This window comes from Benincasa hispida, chromosome 1 (genome assembly GCF_027475165.1).
Source record: "Benincasa hispida cultivar pf3 chromosome 1, pf3_genome.v1.1, whole genome shotgun sequence".
Classification (NCBI taxonomy): Eukaryota; Viridiplantae; Streptophyta; class Magnoliopsida; order Cucurbitales; family Cucurbitaceae; genus Benincasa; species Benincasa hispida.
Genome location: NC_143478.1, coordinates 53,293,581 through 53,301,715, shown reverse-complemented (window position 1 = coordinate 53,301,715; position 8,135 = coordinate 53,293,581).

Genomic DNA, 8,135 nt, shown 5'->3' with positions numbered 1-8,135 from the left:
CATCATTGAGCGAACCATGTCCAACAAGGTTCTGTTTCTAGGTTCTGTTTCTTCTTTCAGATACACCATTCTGCTATGGCATATTAGGTGTAGAGAGTTGTGACTTGATTCCGTGTTCTATCATATAGTCCTAAAATCTTAAGCATGTACTCCCCACCTCGATCTGATCATAGTGTCTTAATTGTTTTACCTAACTGGTTCTCAACCTCTGCCTTATATTCTTTGGACTTTTCAAAAGAATCAGACTTGTGATGCATTAGGTAAATATGACCATACCTTGAATAATCATCAATAAAACTGATGAAATATTCATACCCACCTCGAGCTTTGACATTCATCGGTCTACAGAGGACTGAATGTACGAGCTCTGGGTATTGTGGCTCTAAGACCTTTTCCAGTAAAAGATCTCTTAGTCATTTTTCCCTCAAGACAAGATTCACATAGAGGTAAAGAATTGTCTTCTAATTGATTTAGGAGTCCATTCTTAACCAATCTCTCAATCCTTTTGAGATTTGTGTGGCCAAGTCTTAAGTGCCATAGATAGGCATTAGAAGAAACTTTTTATCTTTTATTCTAAGTTTCGGTTGTTCTAAACATCTCAGTATTTAAGATTTTTGCTTTAGTTGGTCTTAACTTATATAAATTGTTTTCAAGTATAGCAGAACAAATTTGAATACCTTTTCTGAAAATGAATGCTTCATTAACTTCAAAAGATATTTTATACATTTGTTCCAATCTACATGTGATAGATATTAAATTCCGTCTCATTTTAGAAGCATACAAAACATCTTTAAGTATGATATATCTATCGTTGAAAAACAACTTCAAGTCTCCCATTGCTTCGGCCGAGACAACCTCTCCTGTTCCAACCTTGAGGGTGATCTCGCCTTCTTCAAGCTTTTTCCAGGAACTAGTTTCCTGAAAAGAGAAGCAAATATGATTAGTGGCTTCTGAATCTAATATCCAGGTTGAGGTATCATACTCCACTGAACATGTTTCAGCAACTAGTAAATCATATTTACCTTGTGATTCTTTCGAGGTTATGAATTTTCCTCAAAATAGTATTTTTTTTCCAGCCCAAATTTGAAAACAATTTTGGCAAAATGAGCAAAAGTTTTTTCATCCAAATTGAAATCCCAATTTATAGAAAAAAGCCATGTAACAATTACATGAAACAAATTCATAAAAACCCAACATCTAGAATCCACTATCTAAGTGGGCTTAATGTCTCCACTATAAGCCAACACCTAGCCCACTATTTTGTTAGTGGAATTATCCAACAAAAGTTTGGATTTTCCCACTAACTTTAGTCAAAGGGCAAAATAGTCATTTTGTCAAAGTCAAACTTTGACCAAAAAGTCAACATTTTGACTTTTTATGGATTTTTTCGCATTGACTAATTTTGACCTCCCGAGCATGAATTCGCATTCATTTTCTCGAAATTCAAATCATATTTGAACATAAGGTCGGTCAAAGTTTGACTTTTCAAAGTCAAAAGTCAACTCTTTGACTTTTTATATCTTTGACCATTTCCATTATTTCTGAGCTTCCGAATATGAATGTATTCATATTTTTTATATTTAAATCACATATAAATATTAAAGCTATATCTCTAAACTGAAAAATGACCATTGTATCACATATACTTGTCGGTTTCTCTCTCTTCACCTAATTTGAACAATTCGAATTATTCTATCATACTGTTCTAAGTTTATTCCATATAAGCTAGTAGGGGAATCTAATGGACCTATAGATCATGGGCTCCAATGATCCGAGATTAGCTGGCTAAAACTCTTTTAGACAGAGCTAATCAACATTCATTAACTAACGGGTCATTCCACTATAGTCTCATAGTTGGACTCCCCTCACTATAGATATATTTGTGCCCATTTGATATAACCATGATTAGTAAGCTAATCCTTCACAGGTTGTTCGTAATCTCGGTTGGGTCATAAAAACCGTTTTACCCCCAAGATTACATCTTGTTCTTTAAGTTCACTAATCCTCTAATGAACAATTGGTTTAAGGTTCAACCTATAAACGGAACCCCTTTCGAGCCAAGGAGAGGGTGGGACTCCTTGTTCAAGACCTGGATTTAGTACTAAAGGGAACAACCTATCTACTATCCCTATAACGGGTAGGAGTGAATTCCATCTTGCACCCTATGTTCCTAGCTATCTACCTGATCTTACCCCTGAAATGGGAGGCTTATTGGGCTAGCAATAATGAGTACCCCTCACCTATGCAGATCTAAGGATAATTCCGAGTGAACAGGAGTTCATAGTTAGCTTAGGATTAAGATTAAGTTACCTAGGCCATCAATTAATGAAATAGTCAATTTTATACATTAAACGAAATTTAGAACGTAAAAAGTGACTATTTCATGGTTCAGTCTTATGTAAACTCTTTACATAGGATGCCCCCACATTCATGTCTCCACATGAATGATTTATGATCACATCGTTTGTACTAACTACAAAAATGGGTCGCATCCATAGTGTCCCCAAAATAAGGCGCCCAATCTTATTCTACTATAGACCATTTTGGCTATATATTTGAACTTGATCCACATTTATGTCACTACATAAAGTTCAAACTACATAAAATAGCCTCAGGACCTTAGTTTATTGGATTCAAGATTACAATTTCAATAACAGTTTTATCGAAAAACAAAACAGAATATGTTTATTAATTTACAAACTATGAGTTTTAGGACATAAAATCCAACACAAATAAGGGTGTATTGCAGATCTACACAAAGGCAGAGTATGTAGTTGCTTGTGAAGTTGCTAAAGAAGTTGTATGGCTAAGGAAGTTCTTGATTAATTTAGAAGTTGCTCCAAATATGTTTTTGTCCATCACCCTTTATTGTGATGACAATGGTGTTGTGGTAGATTTAAGAGAACCTCAAAGCCATATGAACGGCAAGCACATAGAGAGGAGGTATCACTTGATGCAAGAGATTATGCAACAAGGAGATGTGATCATCATGAAGATAGCTTCGAAGCAAAACATTGATGATCCATATACAAAGGCTCTCACGGCTAAAGTTTTAAGGGTCATCTAGAGTGTTTAGGTCTACGAGATATGCATCACCAGTTAATTTTTCGTTCTTTGACAAGGAAATAATTGTGGAAGACATGCTGAAAAGAATAACAAACAATTGGCCGTATCAGCTATACTTGCCTTAGCCCATCACACAAAATACAAGCATCCGATCAATTCAGCAAAATACAAGCAACCAAAGAACCTTAATTAAGTTATTGATTTAGTTTTTTTGCAACGATACTTCAGAAGTTTAGAGCAACAACTACTGAAGGGTGATCAATTACCCCTCTTCTGAATTGAGGCAATCTCAACTAATTACTAATACTAGAATAAACTTAATTCCTATAGTTCTTAACTACTTTTTTTCGACCAAGGATTCATTAACTAGCTTAATTCAACCTATAAGTGTGACCTTACCATTTTTGGATCCCAGAGGTATGTTTCAACAGGCTACTGTAAGGAAAGGCAACTGTTAAAGATTAACCTAAGAAATTCTATCAATTACTAGAGTTTGCATTGTTTCGAATCCTATGATCAGACCCTTTGAATGGGTGATTACTTTAAGATGACACGTAGACAGATCATAGGAATCTCATGGTGCAACCTCATGAAGGAGACCATAGGATACGTTGACACACGCCCTTCTCCCATCTACTATGAATAGTTTCCTAGTTCACGTTTGTATTGACCCATGCAAACACTTTCTGAAGGGAGGCCGCATCCATGGCAACATGAAACCGAGCATGGATCTCGTGGACGTCAGAGATAAAAACTGATATATCCCATATACCATTTTTTCCCATTAAAGTGTTCTACCATTTTGGGTTTTATTATACTTAGTTAAATTTTGGCTAATAAATCTATCTAAGTCTATGCCTATTCCAGCTAATAAACCTATATAAGTCTATGCCTATTCCAGCTAATAAACCTATATAAGTCTATGCCTATTATAACTTTTATAATAAGGTCTTTACTTTGATGTTCTATGTGAATTAAATTATTTAATTAACCTAGTGATATTACTTGCTAACATGACTAAAGTTATTACTCAAGCCTCGGGTCAGTTTCCTGGTAGGAGGTGTTTCATAAATCATCATCTTAAATACCCCTAACCTAGACAGAACTTTACCGTTAGAGTTTCCTTCTAACCTAAAGTCTTGTTTGTCTTACTCAGTCATATTTTAAATCTATTAAAGAAACACTTAATAATTTAATCTATTAATTAAATCTATTAATTATAATCTTATTAGAATCAATGATATAAGTTCTAAATTGATTTTAAACATTTTATATAAAAAAAAAAAAATCAATTCCCTAAAATCCTAAGTTTGCATGTAACTTTTCATTATATGTTGACGGTTACTAAATATTAATTTTATAACTATAGAAAAAAAATTATTAGCCCTATATCCATGCTTTCTATGGTTTAATTAATTAACTATCACATTCTAATTAATAAGAAAATCATTTTACACACATTCATGGCATTAATATAACAACTATATTAAACTATGAACGTGTCATGCTCAATGCAAATTGATTTTCAACTTTATTAATATAACACTTATATTAAACAATTCATGAAAATCAACATAGCATACATAAAACATTAATAGATCTAATCATTTATATTTATCTAAGTAATGTCATGCATCATGCATTTCCAATTTCTTATATTTAACATTTCAAAATATATTCAATAACTCATAAAATGATATATATCATGCATTAATACCATACATTATAACGCTTATAATATATCAAAATGCATGAATATGCTTAACCTATGGTGAGATTTATCTAAATGACATCCATAAAGTATTTAAATAGCAAATGAATAAATTTGGCCCCTGGGATAAAATAAAGCAATAAATTATAATATTTTTGTAAAGTTTATCCTAAAATAGTTTCTTTCGCTTTAGAACCGACCTAGACCAACCTAAATCGAATCCAAATGCTTCAAACCGGACCCCAAAACAACGAACCAAGCAATTCCAGTACAAAACCAGATCAAACCATCTTGAACCAGCCAAACTATATTGGACCACCCTGAACCGTGCACAACGCAAACCCTTGCGTAACACATGTCATAGCATTGCAATGCTGCGACATCAGAAAGTGATTCTGGGCAGATCGTCGAATATTCTTCCTTTTTTGTCAAAATTGGTTTCGATCTTCATTGTTAACAACCCTAATTCTAAAGTGGTCTTATAAAAGACTTGAATTATATGATAAAATGCCCAAAAACGCAGGGTTCTTTACAAATTAATCAAATTAAACATGTAATCTAAGGCCAAAATTTACCAAAAACATTCATTTGCAAACCACATAATGCAATTCAACCAACCAAACTAATGCAAATTTCTAAATTTCTAAATTAATTATACGAGCTGGTTCTTATACCAGTTGTAGGGTTAAAAGCCCTAACGCAATGAAATAATCAAGATCTAACTCGTAATCAATTGAGAAATTGAAATACTAATACATTAGGAAAAATACATATTACAAAGAATTAAAAAAAAAAAAAACTCAACCTACTATAAAAATTTTAGGTTAAGCATACATTACAAACTAGTTTTCGTGCTTTTTATTATAAACTTAATAAAAATTAAACTTATTATATTATTAAAATTAAAATTAAAATATTCTACACACACATATATAAAATTAAAATGTTTTAGTTTTTTTTTTTCTCTTTAAAACGATAGTTTTGTGTTTTAGTTTATATACATGATGTAGTATTTATATATATAAATAAACAATTAGAAAAATCTGGGACGGGATCCCTTCCCTGTCCCCTCTCCCCCATCACTGATTGGGGATTTGATTTAAAACCTCGGTTTGACCCCTGTACCCGGTCAAATCGAGAATCGAGTGGGCGACCCGTGAAAGATGTTGTCAACTCTAATGTTGGGTTGTCATGCTCTATTTATAATGGAGTTCTATCAGGGGTCTTTCTTATCCTTTTAGGTAAAATTCTGTTTCCTTTACCCATTTGAAAACCAGATACTCAAGGGTTGGATTGAGCCACTAGGGAGGTTCTAGAAATAAGGGCCAATTGCAGATTGGCCTCATTTGAAGGATTCGCGGGCCTTCGAGGCCAAGGCAGGCTAACTACTGCCAAAGCTTTGCTGGCCTTGACCTTGACCTCTAAGGCCAAGGTGAGCCAACTGTCGCGAAGGTTTTGTTGGTCCTAGCCTCGGCCTCCGAGGGTGAGGAGGGCCAATTGGTCTTGTGGTCCAGTTGCTCTTTTCCTATTTGTATGGAACTCACCTAGGCTTATTTACTACCAATCTCAGGTCCGTTTTTTAGATTAGATAACTCTTATGGGTATACTTTTATCATAATCTTTCTACTAGTCCAAAATTACCTATAACAATTTTCTAAAAATATTGAAATATTTTTCTATTAGTTATTCTTTTTTTTAAAAAATATGTTTGGATGATTTGATTATCATCATAATTTCAAAATTTAATTTTTTTCTATTTGAGAAATTCTAAAATTTTATTTTCATTTGTAGATTTGCAATGATATTACCTTACTTTCAAACTTTATCTAAAACAAAATATTGTTTTTTTATAAATATGAAAACCCAAATATTATCATTTGCCTTGCGTATATGAATCACATATTAATGGATATGTATTTACAATAACATTGAAAAAAGAACAAAAGAAGTATAATAACTAAACTAAACTCATCAGTGTGCATTTACATTTATATAATTGAAAAATGAAACAAACAAAAAAAAGCTTAAAAATCTACTAAATTGCTTGAATCTTCGAGCAATGATCTTCTGCTTCCTTTCCAATATGTTTGAATCACAGTGATCTTCTTCTCCACCCTCTTCAATATACAAGGATCAGTAGTATTTACAATAATTACAAAAATAGAAAGATCTACAAAAGTATTTAAAAAATAAGAAATTGCATTAGATTACTTATCTTTTATAAGTCTATTGCTTGATCTTGAGAATGATCAAGAATTAAAATATATAGACATAAAAAAAAAAAAGATTTCCATTAATCTCTATCAATTCCATGAAGTTGTCTAAAATTTCCATCGATCTCGATATTTACATAAAATTGGGACATCGATATTTTAAACTTTGTGCACAACTACCTTCAATAGACAACTCTAGCAATCACCTTCGACGATGAACTTAGACTACCAAGTCCTTCGATCATCTCCGACAACTAACTATAACGTCCAATTCAATCAATCATATACTAAGAAAACTCAGGTGACGGCTCTTGAAGAGTTATTTATATGTCATTAACCAAGGTTGCTTGTTATGTTGTATATGATTAAATGTCTATTCTTGTGGGAATTCGAGCAAATCATGCATTTCAAAGTGTTACCGGCCGCTCGGGGTTAATTGAAACTATCAAAAGTGAAATCGAACATCTGAAGCTGCAAGGACACGAAATTACGATTTTACTTCTAGGGCCAGCGCATCAATGCTATGTGTGGAGTTGTGCACTACGTTTGAAGGCAGAAGCACACATTGGCGAGAGCGTCACGGTGCCTCAAATTTTGATGAAAGGGTGGCGTTGTGCGTGTGACGCTCGAGGTTTACACTCCTATTAAGGGTCTCAGCGCCGCTACGCTGAGGTATATTATATATAATCTATTCAAATTTTAATGTTTTCTTTTTAGGTAGGAAGTCATGGACATCGACGAGATACTAAAATTTCTTCTTCTTCTTCATCTTTTTTACCATCTTTAGGTTAGATTTTACATTTCTTTTGGATTGTAGCTTACGGATTAGATCTCTCCTTTTTGGTTTGTGCATGGATTGATGAGGTAATTTCTATTTAGTTTTGGGAGCAAGAATCCTTTGTGAATTTCTTTAGATTTTTGTGGATTGGATTAAATGGAGGCTGATTTTATGCTTTCTCTTAATCCATTTTAATTTCTAAATGCATATTTTTTTGTGGCTATTCCTTCATGAATGCATATTGCCCATGCTAATCGATTTGTAACTTTTTTACGTTTGTCCTTGAATGTCTAGCCCAATCACCTAAGTAGCAATTAGTTAATAATATATTTTATGGCTAACCTAGAATGCAGATGTATTAACTAGC